The following is a 15,054-nucleotide window of genomic DNA, read 5'->3' as shown; positions in this document are numbered from 1 at the left end:
AGTCAACTCTTTGCATGAGGTGGCCAAAGTACTGGACTTTCAGCTTTAGCATCATTCCTTCCAAAGAAAACCCAGGGCTGATCTCCTTCTGAATGGACTAGTTGGATCTCCTTGCAGTCCAAGGGACTCTCAAGAGTCTTAGGTAGTATTTAAAATCATGGCAATATATAATATTGCATAGAAATAAACTTGAAGACAATAGCTAGGACCGAAAAAGTAGAAATATGAAGATTAAGTGCAGGACATTTTAAAATTTATAGGGTTGGGTAATGGGGAACAGCTAGCAAAGAGACAGAAAAGGAGCATCCAAATAGTTTGGAGAAAAACTGGGAGAATGAAATATCATAGAATTTAAATAAGGAGAGAATTTCAAGAGAGAAGGAATGTTCAGTTGCATCAGATGCAACTCACATGTGAATAACATGAAGACATAAATAAGCCACCAAGTTTAGTAAAATGAAACTCTGGGCTTCCCAGGTGGTGCTAATGGTAAGGAATCCACAGGCTAACACAGGAGACTTAACTGAAGCAGCTGGATCCCTGGGTTGCGAAGCTACCCTGGAGGAGGAAATGGCACCTCACTTCAGTACCCTTATTCTGAAGAATCCCAAGGATAGAGGAGCCTGGTAGGCTATAGTACATGGAGTCACAATGAAGCGGACATGACTGAGCATTTGAGAACAGCACAGCACAACCAGTCTCTGACAATAGCATATTCTGTAATATTTCTAAGGCATTGACTTTAAATTTATGAATTTATATTTAAGTTCTTATGTTTATACACTTAGCTACCTAAGAAGTTTTCACTGGCTAAATAGCACACTGACTCTGTATCCCCAATAATTCCTAGCATAATACACTGTACTTAGTTGGAGCTCAAAATTATTTATGGAATTGAATTGGGCTGATGCCCATTGAAAGAGAAAAATCAATTTTAAAATTCACAGTTGTATGTTTTTGACAAGACTGATTTTTTAAAAATAAGATAGTCTGCCTATTTTTTGGCATCCTCTAAATACTCCCTCTCATCAAATGTGCTTTCCTACCACTTCAATGAAGATAGAATCAACAGAGAAAGTGTTCCTTCAACTTCCTTTCCTCACTTCATCGTCTCTACATCCAATTCATCTACATACACACTCATTAAAGTGCTCTTCCTTCTGTTTCAGGTTAACTTATCTATTTGAGCTAGTGATTACACCAATCTGTACTGTATCATCTGAGACCTTGTTGGATATCTGAATATATATATATTTTTTTTTCTTTATTTTCATTTCTTTTCTCTTTCCCTTCACTTAAACATTCATATTTCATACTCATTTTAGCTATTGCCTATTTCAAGCTTTATAAAAAGAATATTTTATATACACTAGCCTCAATTCCCTACTTCCTTTAATATCTCATTCTAGCCTTGAACTTAACTAAGATTTTGGTCCTTAATTATACAGTTGAGAAAGGATACACTCTGTTATTAGTAAAAAAACAACAAGACCTCTAACCTTTTAAAAAACAAGCTTATCTCAATCATAATAACAGAAATATTACATAAAACTTTATGAGGACACAGTTTTCTACAGACTGGAAAAACCTGAAATGTTTGGTAACACAATCTGTTAGAAAAGCTATGAAGCCTCCACCAGCAGTCTCAATAAGTGCTGATGGAAGTTCAAAAACTTACAACTAACATGAAGGACAGTTTGGCAATACCATTTTATCTGTCTATCTATCTATCAGTACCATTTTATCTCTTGGCTTATAAAAACACAGTATATCTGGGAATTCATTCCATAGATATATTTTCAAATGTACACAATTATATTAAAACATTCTTTTCAGCAGCAAAAAAAAATTTAAAGCACTCATGACTCTTTAAAAAAGACACTGGTTAGATTAAGTACAATATATCCACACAGTGGAATACAGTACAGCTATAAACAAAGAGAGAGAGAATTAGACAGTTTATTATCTTTATAATTAAAATAGCTCCAAGATATTACTGAAAGAAAAAAGTGAAGAGATATATATAGCATACTACCTTTAATGTAATAAAGATATTTACACACATACATGTGTGTATATACATATATGCTTCTGCATAAAAAAAAAACTATAAAAGGATTTTAAAAAAAAACTATGAAAAGTGGTTACCTGTTGGGTTAAGGTGGGAAAAAACAGAGGTTTATAGAAGCAGGAAAATAAGAAAGATTTTCACTAAAATGCTTACATTTAGGTTTTGTTTTCAAACCATTTCACTGTGTCACTTATTCTCAAAATTAAAAACAACCAATCAGAGTTCCACAATATAGAAGAAAAAACAAAATATTATAAGCACAGCCTATATTAGAACCTCTCTTCATAGAAGACAAGCATTTCTCCAAACCACCCTAAAGAGTATATCATCAACAGTAAGTCCTATGGAAGAAGTAAACAAATCCTGATGCTACATAACCCACCCAGATGCAATTATGGCCATCCAATTAGGGATTTCCCCTGCCTAACAACCTTGTAGTTACCTATTCTATAGAGTCATGATCTGCTCAGCAAGTTCACTCTATTAGAATCTCAAACTATCTGCCCCAACCTCTTACTAGTATAGTTGTCGCTAACAGCAGGAGACAACTCACTCTGCCTTGGAAATTCTGTTACTCCATGTTTTCATCCTTTGACACATTCTTTCCTGTCCCTTAGAATGTTTCTCATCTCCCCAGTTCTAACTTTCTCTGGAAACTACCACAGTAGCACCCCTTTATCCATAGGGATACATTCCAAGAGCCACAATGGGTACCCAAAACTACAGGCAGTACCAAATCCTATATAGACAATGTTTTTTCTTAGTATACAAACCTATGATAGAGTTTAGTTAATTAGTCACAGGAAAAGATTAACAACTACTAACAGAACAACTGTAACAACATACTGTAAAATTATGTGGACAGTGGTCTCTCACACACACAAATTATTTTACTGTACAAATTTAATGTCTTTTTCATCTTAATTAAGCACTTACCATGCACTGTGGTCATAGCTATTGCAGTTTGAGGTGCAATAGCAAAGCACACAGGATTTTATTTCCCTTCTTCACAATTTCATGAATAGAAGATTCAGGTTCACCCCTACTGTAAATCTTAGCAGCCTCGACATATATATGTATTTTTTTTTTTTTCTCTCACACCCTTTCACTTAGGGGAAGCACGCAGGGCTTCTCATTGGCATGTCCAAACAACCAGGCCAGCAGCACTACTCTTGTGCTATGGGGCCAGTATTAAGTGAAATAAGGGGGACTCCAGAACAAACGCGAAACTTCAAACCCAGGAGAGCATGGATCTGATAAGCAAGATGGCTGAGGAGTGAGTTACAGAGGAAACGCTAGACTCCGGACTGATTCGCAGGAGCAGGACGAGGTGAGACTTCGTCAAGCTACTTCAGAAAGGTGAACAATTGCAAATGTATGAATTATTTCTGGAAGTTTGTCTTCAATAGTTTTGGACTGTGGTTGATTATGGACACTGCAGAAAGCAAAATTTTGGAGAAGGGGCAACTGCTGTACACATATTTATTCAAAAATTTTGTCCTGATTTCTCTGACTGAATATGGTAAATGATATGTCTGCAAAATTCTCTAGTTTATTGCCTGGCATATAACAGGAAGACAAAAATGTTCGACGAAGGTCTGAATCCTAATAGAACATCTCATATCTTTTTATGGTACTTGATATATTTTGTCACCATTATAATTATTAATATAATGATTTTACTAGATTTTGTGAAGAAGGAAATGCCTACCCACTCCAGTATTCTTGCCTGGGAAATTCCATGATCAAAGGAGCTTGGTAGGCTACACTCAATGGGGTTGCCAAGAGTGGGACGACTGAGCAAGTAAACAACAACGATATTATAAACTTTTAGAAGATAAGTATTGAGGGGCAAGGGTTTATACATGGAGTGCGTGTGTGCTCAGTGGCTCAGCTGTGTCTGACTCCAGAACCTCATGGACTATGGCCCGCCAGGCTCCTTTGTCCATGGGATTTTTCAAGTTCCAATACTAGAGTAGGTTGCCATCGCTTCCTTCCAGAGGATCTTTCCCACCCAGGGATCGAACCCACCTCTCCTGCATTGCAGGAGATTCATTTCCACTGAGCCACCTGGGAAGCACATAGGAATGGCTGTGGAAAAATATTTTAAAATTCAGTTTAATTAAAACATTTGCTTCATTTAGACCTACTCTTAAACTGACATTGTTTCTGTCTGACTATAGAGCTTAGAAAGTTTAAGTAGCTCTTTTGTTCTTATTTAAATATTTATTTATTTGGCTGTGCCATGTCTTAGGTGCAGCATGCAGGATCAAGTTCCCTTACTAGGGATCTGATCTGAGGCCGCTGCAATGGGAGCCAGGAGTCTTAGCCATTGGACCAGCAGGGAAATCCCAAGTAATGCTTTTAAATGTTACCTGATGTGGCTGTGTAATGGTTTTCTATGGCTTTCAGCTCTAAGATATGAAGTTCTCTTTCTTCTGAGGGAAGAATTTTAGTTCCTCAGTGTGGAGCCCCCTCTTTTCAGCTGAGACTCCATGTGTTGCAGGGGAAGGTGGCTCATCAGTGCAAGAGTAAGCCAGTTACCTGATCACTCAGGGTATCTAAATCTCAAAGGCAGCTCAGCATGGTCACGTGACCTGCTTTTATTCAGTCAGATCTTAATCTGAAGTATCTTTGCTGTGGCCTCGGAGGAAAGACACTCTTTTGTACAAAGTTTTCTAAAAGAGTGAGATGTAAACCTGAAGCGTCCTGGTCAACTTAGTATGAGCTTCTGCCAGAGAGTGCTTATAGAAAAGAGAGAACAAGAGCTAGGGAATGAAGAAAATGGTCTTGGTAATCCTGTGTGCACTGCTGGGTCCAGCCTGATTTTTCTCTCCTTGGATTTTCAGTTATACAGATCAGTGCCTACCTCTATTTCCTAGGGTAATTTTAGCTTATTTTCTATCATTTGCAAACAAAGGCATTTTATCTACTATAAGCTGAAATTTAGAATAATTATAAGTACATTTTATAGTTTAGTTATATAACATTATCTTGCAGTACAAAAAATATGGTGCCCAAAGTGTTCAGGATATTAAATGATATTTAAAATACACATGTAAAACATTGGATTACATTAGTTTCTAATTGTATGAGAATAGCAAAATACCCTGAAAATATATTACAGTTAATTTTCATCCACTGCAAGAAACATATATATTTCTTTAGGTATATTTTAACGAAATGGACATATTTCTGTGATGGACCCTTCATGTAAAACATTCTCAGGATATTCTGGGGTTAATTGCCAGAGACAGGATGAATGGTTAACAAAACACTCTTTGTGCCCCCAAATATTTCCCCAAAACTATTTGTCATGGAATTAGTCTCCTCACTTGAGACCGAGTAGTCAACATTTAGCTGTTCCCTTGGATCTTGTCTGCTGAGAGAACTTATTAAAATTCTACTAGAGGGAGGGGAGTCCTGAATAACAAGTTACAAGAAACAAAGCTTTGGAGTCTTCTCTTGTGAGCATGGATTCTTTTCATCAGATGCTCTAACTTCTGGAAAATAGGATGTGTACATTTTTTAACAACAGTGGGGGCATGTTGGGAAGGAAAAAAAATTAAAAGTACGGTCTGTTTCTCTAGGTACCAAGGATGGTTGACCTTAAGTTAGGGACAGAGTAAGCCATTCTGGGATAGAGCTGTTAAAAAGAATAAGAGAAGGAATATCAAGCCTTTCAGAATTTTGCTGAATCCTGGCTCGAAGTGGAAGAGCATATTTTTCTTTAAAAAATGACTTTCCAGATGAGATCCTCTGCCTTGTTTTTATTTCATCAGAATTTTTTCCTATTCACTTAAAATGCATAAAGTTATAATAACTTATAGTAACTCATTTGTAATTTATTCTCTTAAGATTTGATCTGTGCATTCCAGGGATAACACATACCTGGTTTCTACAAAATGAGAACATCTTCGTTTATATGTCTATCATCTCTACCTGTTGCTCTTTATAATTTCATAATAAGTATGTTTAATTAATTCTTAATTTTACACATACTCCATAAAATATTTGCATTTTAATTTAACAGTTTCTGCAAGAAACAATCATTTAAAAAATAATTTGGCTTTTAAAAAACTGTAGTGGACTTTTTCAGTACCAAATGCTTATGTAGATATACATTCTTGCTAACGTGTAAGTACTACATATGTTTATTCATGTGATGCTCTTTTATAGTAAAATGAAATAAAGTAATAACATATCAACCAAAGCTATCTGAATTATAAAGCTTCTATAGATGTTCAGAACCATAATATTGAAGACAAATTTAAATAAGGCTTTCCATTGTGAGCAAATTGAAAAGCTAATCAGAATATCAAAGCAAATAAATATTAGCAGGGTTCTCTTATACTCTAACAATAAAAAAAAATGTATTGAACATCAAGTCCTAATCTCTGTTTTTTCCAAGATCATTTTAATAGTCAACAAGTAGCTAGCTTCAGTATTGACAATTGAGGAGGTCTTAAAATGGAGTATACTAGTGTAAGTAATAATTTCCTACCAAATTGACCACATCAAAAATCATTTATATGAGTCATTCAATAGAAGACAATAAAAGAAAAGAAAATTGTTGCCACTTATCAACCCTGTAACCATTTTTTAATAACATAAAAAAATAGTGTTGTGGGGTCATCATGTCCCCCATCCAACAGTACAATAAAAATGATATTATGGAAGAGTGTATAATATCTGGAGCTTTTATTAAAATTCCCTCAAAAATCTACAGTCAGATTTATTTTAGGTATTTGTCTCTGAGATTAGCAATACTTCTATACTTTTCATACATATGTTACAGCACATAAAGACATTCTGTAAAGGTAAGAAGTCACTATAAAAGACAAGTTCTTCTCAGTTTATGATTAACAAATTATTTTAATTTCTAAGGTTATTGTTTTGGAAATCTCAAAGAAAGAAAATTATATAATTACCTAAATAACAGAAGTATATTTCTAATTTGCCTCTTTCCCATAAGTAATCCTCTGTGAAGTCATCTGTGACTTCTCTTTTAAATGCAGAGTTTTACTTATGAAATAGAAACTTGCCCTCATTTTACCCTGTATCTTAAATAAAATTTATCGGAAAAAACTCAAATGTCATGTTAGAGAACTTTCTTTTGCATTTTGAAAGCTTCCTGCTTTTTAATAGCCATTTAATAGACTACAGATTAAATAAACTACACCTTTTCAAGGGTTTCTCATGCTAACTTTAATACAATACTTTACAGTAGCTATCTTTCATGCTGCATGCAATTCAGATGTTATTTCTTACTTTTACAAAATGCCTTTTTCTCTTTATTATCTAGATCATGAAGAGTGCACTTTATAAAGCAGTCAAAGATACAAAGTCTCACATTTTCTCTCAGTATTTGAAGCACTTTGAAACTAAAAGTTTACTTTTACTCTGTTTTTAATATTTTCCTATAAAATCTTAGTGTAATATCTTTTAAAAACTTTAGAATTTAATGGTTGCAAATTTAAAAAACAATATTCTTCTCTACACCAAAGGAAACAAATTGATGTTTCAGTCACAAGTGAAAATGTTACAATTTTGTTGGAAAGGTTTGTATGTTGCTACTGAAGCATAGAATACTCTGCCAAATATTTTCAAGTTTAAATTGCATGTTTAATACAAAGTAAAACTCACTTACCTTTCTCTCAGTGCCCACTTGTTATTGAAACTTCACCAACTTCTAACTGTTAATGATTCTTTCAACAAAAACGAAAAACAGTCAACTCAAGTCACATGTCATAAGAGTAGGCCTAGGTTGGATGCTGCTTAATTTCAGTACTGGAAGAAAAAAATAAAAGGCGGGGCGGTGGAGGGGCGGGGTGCAGTTAGCAGAAAAAACTTTTAAATAAAACCACTTCCTGCGCAGATACAGTTAACCACACACATCACATCATTACTTGATTTGAAGAAATTGCCTTCTATAGTCAACGACATTGTTGTTTTCCAAGGTGATTTTCAATTTTCAGACAACCCACAGTTGTAAAGTTTTCATCAGTTCTGATTTAATGGGGCAAAATGTGCAATTAAAACTTTAGAAGGGGGAGGAGCAGCCTGCTAAGCCCTGGGGACACTTCCTCTTTCTCTGCCTTCTAGCAAGGGCTTTAAGCCTAAAGCCTGCTCTCCTCAGTGGGCTGGAACAGGTCTGTATGGCTTCGGAAGGCTCTGTTGATTGGCCTAGGAAGCCAAGAGGCCACCGGCATTGACAGAGATGGCGCTTCCGTGTGACTCATGGAGGAGCCCAAACAGAGGTGCTCCGTTACCAAGTTCATGAGGCTTTGGACAGCCTGCATTAGAGCCTGGGAGAATACAGCCCAGGCCCTTGCTGTCACCTGGGGGGTGAGAGGCACTCATCTGGAGCAGCTGTGACGTTTGCTCTGGTGGTAGCTCTCTTTCTGGTGTGTTCTCTCTCTGTTTCCTAAGCAGTTCTGAAATCTGCTGAGGAGCTTTTGATCTGGCTGAATGACTTTTTGTGTGGCCTGACTTAAAAAGAAAGAATAAAGGATTCAAGGGGTATCATTTCTGGCATGCTGCTGTGTGCCCATCTATGTCAAACTTTGACCAGAGCAAGACACATTTAGGGTGGGAGTGGGAAGCTCAGAATGACTAAAGGGTGTGTGTTTTTACTGAACCATGGAGTTTTAAGAATAAGCTCCTGGATGTCCAGGCTTGGCTGGTTTTGTGAGATTTGTAGGATCTTCACGAAAGGAAAAGCTTTTCTTCCAAATATCTGAGAAAATTAAATCAGAATCTCTTGTCATAAAACCAATTAGACTAGAAATCTGTGTAATAGTTCTCAGTGATGTGGAATGTTTGGCACACATAAAGAAAAGCTTTAAAAATATATTCGGTATTTATGGCCCAAGATAAGCATGGCATGTTCCTGCAAATTAATTTCTCTAGGACTCTCATTTTTAAAATCATATTTCAGATCTACTGTAGAACTTGCTGTCAATTGTCATTCCAGGATGCACCTTTTTAAGTTTGTAGAGCCCTGACAGTTTGTACTCAACTTTCCTCAACGTTGTGGAGAAAATAGAAACAACGTGATACTGAAAGCGAGGAAATCGGATTTCAGGCTTCAGTTCTGACACTGCTGTTTATTTAACCTTGGCCAAGTCGCTTAAATGCTCTGAAATTCAGGTTACTTGTCTCTATAATACAATACACAAATAAAAATATCTATCTCCCAGAATAAAATTATTGGTTGGTATACTTGAAAGCTTCCCAGGTGAAATCTGAAAGTAGGCCCGATACATTAAGAGTAAAAAGAGAACAAAGAAAGAGACAGACCGATCTAGAATGGTGTGTGCGTGCTAAGTAGCTTCAGCTGTGTTTGGCAACTTTGTGACCCAGCGGGCTATGGCCTGCCAGGATCCTCTGTCCATGAGATCCTCCAAAAAAGAACATTGAAGTGAATTGTTATGCCCTCCTCCAGGGGATCTTCCTGACCCAGGATCAAACCTGCATCCCTTTATTTCTCCTGCATTGGTAGGCAAGTTCTTCATCTCTAGCACCACCTACCAGTCTGGTAGATGGCAGATTTAATAAGCAAGGGAACTCATACAAGGATTGTCTTGAGTGGCTGTAAGACAAATAAATCTTTGTACTTGCCCACCACCAGAATCTTAAAAAATTTTATATAAAGGCCTTAACTGGGTTCAGTTAAGCATATAGTCCATACAGTCCCCAAAACACATTGTTCTCTCAGGCTCTGTCCTTAAAAATGGCTCCCACTATGGGAACAGTGGGAGGAATATGCATTCCAGGTCAGGGGAGGAGGTGAGGAGCCTCTGATTGCCTTGGTCCAGTTTGTGGTTCAAGCAGAGGTCACATTCTCCCAGCTACCTCCTCCAACAAAAAGTAAATAGAGTTTAATCCTCTATTTAAAATAGATAACCAATAAGGACCTACTGTATAGCACACGGAAGTCTGCTCAATGTTATGTGGCAGCCTGGATGGGAAGAGGGGTTTGGGGGAGAATGGATACTTGTATATATATATGGGTGAGCCCCTTTTCTGTCCACCTGAAGCCATCACAATATTGTTAATTGGCAATACCCCAATACAAAATAAAACGTTTAAAATAAAAAAGGAAAAAGAAAAAAATAGATTTAAATATTTTGTACACAGTAAAGATAGGCAGATATTAGCATGACTGGGAAATACTGCTGCCTCCCAAGAAGCATAAAAATATTCAGTACATCCTACTTGATTTAAGCCTTTGTAAGTCCAACTCCTGGTTACTCAGTGACAAAGAATCTGCCTGCCAGTGCAGAGAACGTTGATTTGATCCCTTGCTAAGGAAGATCCCCTGGAGAAGGAAATGACAACCCACTCCAGTTTTCTTGCCTGGAAAATCACATGGACAGAGGAGCCTGGTGGACTGTAGTCCATGGGGTTGCAAAAGAGTTGGACACCACTTAGCGACTACAGCAAGTCCAAGTTAGGCTCAGAAATGTAGAACAAGGAATATAGACCATTCCTTTTACATAGGTACTAATATCAGCTATTATAATATGAAAAAATATAAAAACCAATGCATCCTTATGGGAAATAAACACAAACATCTACTTGAAGGTATAAATTTTCAATGTTTATTTTTCATCATGCGTAAGTGGACATTAAATAGAGACAAAGCATGATTTTTTATATAAGATGGGAAGGGAGTAACTTAGGCAGTGATGTATCTAGGTTTCGTGGCTAGAGGAGATGCATTTACTCTAGTTTAGACTTCGACACTCATGACTCAGTACGTTCACTCTTTCCAGTGTTTAATATTTGACTACTTGCTCTAAGCCAAGAAGTGTACTAATCCTTTTACATGTATCCTTTTATTTAATCCTCACAGAAACCTTATGAATTAACCAATATTATTGTACTGGTTTTTTTTTTTCCCCCTCTCTTATGAGGAAACTGAGGTTATGTAGTTGCACAATTTAGTAAGCAATAGAGCCAGGAGTCAAACCAAGGGCCCTGATCCCACAGTCTTTGTTCTAAAATACTATGCTGTTTCCTAACTACATTTTATTCAACACAACTCAATTAAATAATAATGTGGAAAAGTTTCACCCCTTGTGTTTCTTTTTCCTTCTTCGTGGACAGGAAAGATAGACTCAGCAGGTGGAAATCATTCTTGGCACTCATGCTAAAGTCAGATCTCACCAAAGTTCTCTATATTTAAATCTATATTGAAGAGACTGAAAGAATTGATAAATAAAAATACACTATGTGAATAAATGAGAAAAGTAACACTGAAGATGCATCAATTTGTCCAAGTCAATCAGCAGATAGATTCAATAGAATCTCATTTATATTGCAGTTGAATTTTTAAGAAACATAACAAGCTATTCCCAAAATTTCCATAGAAAAACAAATGTCAAAAAATACCTAAGTTAAAAAAAAAAAAAAAACCTAAGTTTATTTGGAAACAGAATAGCAAAGACTGATGACTTACTGGTCAGATATCAACATAGTCCAAGTCATAATATTAAAAAAAAACATTTCAATACTGGTCCAAGAGCAGATCATATTTCTTTGAGTTCTTGATATATGACAAAGATGACATCATAAAGTAAACAAAAAGGAATAGATTGATTAGTAGATGATGCTGGCAAGACACATTCACTAAATCACAGAAGCAGTGTTGAGTTTCCTACATTAGGCCACATGCAAAGATGGACCCTGGATGGAATAAAATCTACATTTGAAAGGTAAATCCATAATGTTGATACAATATAATAAAGAAATATATTTTTGTAGATTGCAACTTTTGTAAACAGTATCCCTAAAAGGAAAAGATAAAAAATATACAGACTTGACTGTATAATAATTAAATAATTCTGTTAATTATAAAATACTATAGACAAAGTTACAGAAAAATAACAGATTGGTAGAACATGCATAGATTCACAAAAGATTTGTGCAAGTCAATAGGAAACCCAAGTGGGAATTAAGAAATTTATTTGAATAAATGATTCATGAAAAGGACTGCATAATATCCATCGGTATCTAAAGAGATGTACAACACCCCAGTAGTCATTGTAAAAATAAGTTAAAGTAGCTCCTATTGAAATGGCAAAAATCTGGATGAGAATTTATAGAAAGGACCTCTCATATATTGATGGTCCAACTGTAAATCGAAGCTATTCCGACAAGCAATTTGGCAAAAAAAAAAAAAAAAAAGCAAAATAAAATATATGCATGCACTATCCAGCAACCCACTTTTGGTATAACATAGCTTCAGATAAATCCCTCACCAAGAATTGTTTTCTCCCCTTTATCACAACAAGTTAACTGATTTAGGTCTTGGTTTTTGTCACTCAGGTAATATTTACTTGTATCTGGGCATTTGTGTATAATTAGGGGGGAAAACCCAGAAGTTTCCAGGCCCTCCAAAAAGATGTTATGAGTTAGATGCTAAGGAAAAGCAGAGAAGAAAGGCTTGACTTATACTGAGAAAGACTTTGATTTCCTGTGACAAAAATGGGAGAGAGAAATGGGTTTCTTGCATTGGAGGAGAGCTTGCTTCCACTCGCAAGAAGCTGTCCAGCATTGGTGAACACTGTAATCTGGGGGCAACATCTGTTTACCTATTCAAGGCTTACTATGTACCAGGGAATATAGTGAGCTTTAGGGATGTGTATATTAGTTAGAAAAACATAAAATAGTTTATTGATAAGAAGAGAAGAATGAAAGCAGTGAAAGGGAACAGAAAATTCTCAGAAGGTATAAGATTGAAGGTCAGATGACAAGAGAGGATTCAGCAAGGAAAGTAAAGATTTAAAGAAAGTGATGGTTGTAGCCATGTGGATTTAGAGGTGGGAGGTGGGTATTCCAGGGAGAGGGGGTACCAAGTGCAGGGACTCTGGATACGGGTGTGTCTAGGACATTAAAAGGCTGCATGGGGGTCATTGCAACTGTGGCTAAGTGAGAGAGAAGAGTATAGGGAGTAGTGTCAGAAAAGTATAAGGCTCAGACCATGTGGTCTCCTCTTCTCTTTTTGAAAAATCTGAGTAAGAAGGGGAAACATTAAAATAATTTGACTCATGATTTTACAAGAGCATTCTGTCAGTTGTATGAAGGATTGACCAAAGCAATAGGAATAGAACCTGGGAGACCAATTAGCAAGCTAGCTATTGCAGTAATCCATGGCATAAATGACTGGGATTCAGACCAAACTGGTGGTAACAAGTATAATGGAGAAATGGTCAAATTCTGGATGTGTTCTGAAAACGGATCCAACAGCCATTTCCTTTTGAACACCTTGAACAGCTAAAGAATGGATTTTCTATTAAATGAGACAAAAAAATCTTCAGAAGAGCTGGTACATTGGGGCATGCTGACTTGTAGTAATAACTTTGAGGTGCTTATTATCATCTCAGTGGAGTTGATTATTTTGCAGTTAGATATGAAGGTCCGAGGGGCCAGGGGTGGGGTACTTTCCAGGTGGCACTAGTGGTAAAGAACCCGCCTGCCAATGCAGGAGACTTGTCAGATGAGGGTTTGATCCCTGAGTTGGGAAAAACTCCTAGAGAAGGGCTTGGCAACCCACTCCAATATTCTTGCCTGGAGAATCCCATGGACAGAGGATCCTGGCAGACTACAGTCCATAGGTTCACACAGAGTCAAGGAGACTTAAAAATGGTAGTCTTGGAGGAGGGAGGAAGGAGGAAAAATGACTTTGATGTCCTGGAAGCCAAGGGAAAATATTTTCTAGGATGAAAGGTTCATAAATTGTCAGATGCCACTGAAAACTCAGGTAAAAAGAAAGCAACAAAATTACTTTTTGATATAGCGACATACAGGTTATTATAAACTTGATAAAAGTTTTAGTAAGATATGGACGAGAAAATCTTATTTTAATAGACTGAAGACAACAAGTACAGATATCCTTTTGGAGTTTTACTTTAGAAATAAATAGGAAATAATAATAGAAGTAAAATAAATGAAGAAGATCCTGTAGAAAGAAATATTGATGATGCCAGATAGAAAGGAAAGTGTTATGATACACTTCTTAAACAGAGGAGTGGGAATAGGATCTCAGGCACAAGTAGTTTTATGGATTTAGCCTTGGCTGAAACATGAGCAGTTCTTTCACTGTAAAAGAAATGAAGCCAGAGGACACAGACAGGACACAAATATGCAGTATTTGAGGTCGGTAGGAATTCTCTTCTGATTGCAGCAACTTTGTCAATAAAATAGGAGTGAGAATTAGAATGTAAGAAAATGGAGTTGAGAGATTTTAAGAGAGAAAATAAGTCGTGAAAGAGTTCAACATCGTGAGGCTTTCTGTGGAAGAGTGTGGATACATCTCCATGTCCCATATTTTGCCAGAAGCATCAGGACTATCTATTTTAAATTATGCCCCTAAACTTAGACAAGAAGTATTTCAGTGATACTCATAATGACCCAAGGAGCTTCCCCAAAGACTGTGGAAGCAATAGGGAGTCCTATATAGTTTGAAACTTAGATGTAGAATGGTAGAATTGGGGTTGGGGTATAAATCATGATGGAAATTTAATTGTAAAGTTGGTGAGAACAGGACCTTAAATTATTTATAAAAAGATAAATAAAATAAATTGACATCTCTTGCAAACAAGTGTTACACTGTTGTGGGGGGGAAAAAACATGTGTACCCAATACTCACTCATTCAACAAATATATTTGGGATATTTACTTTGGTATTTAGACACAACACCAAGCTCTAAGGATATAATTTCTTGAAGTTATTTTAATGTCATTGAGGGGTGATAGAGACAATAAACAAGAGTAAAATCACATTAATTAATAATGTACAAGAGTAGTAAGAACTATGGAGATAGTAAAGCAAGACCAGAAAATAGTGAATATCCACAACTCTTCTAAGAAATCATAATCTAAAAGGAAGTTAAGTATGCAATGCCTTGAGGGGAAAAAGGTGACAAACAGAGAATACTAACAGTTTGATTTTAGTATTCTGGCTTGGAGAATTC

At 36.3% G+C, this 15,054-nt stretch overlaps 1 protein-coding gene across 1 annotated transcript in view; it reads right to left on the bottom strand.

Annotated features, from left to right (window-relative positions):
* The window catches only part of ARHGAP15 (Rho GTPase activating protein 15), a 702,765-nt gene extending 694,906 nt beyond the window's left edge, over window positions 1–7,859 (bottom strand). Inside the window, exon 1 of the mRNA XM_010853686.1 lies at window positions 7,722–7,859. The gene's annotated coding sequence lies outside the window, so the exon portion shown is untranslated. The remainder of the gene's footprint in view (window positions 1–7,721) is intronic.
* Window positions 7,860–15,054: the final 7,195 nt, after the last annotated feature.

The sequence above is a fragment of the Bison bison genome, unplaced genomic scaffold, assembly GCF_000754665.1.
Source record: "Bison bison bison isolate TAMUID 2011002044 unplaced genomic scaffold, Bison_UMD1.0 scf7180017864330, whole genome shotgun sequence".
Lineage (NCBI taxonomy): Eukaryota > Metazoa > Chordata > Mammalia > Artiodactyla > Bovidae > Bison > Bison bison.
The sequence above is the reverse complement of the archived record's forward strand: the minus strand, read 5'-3'. Positions and strand labels throughout refer to the sequence as shown.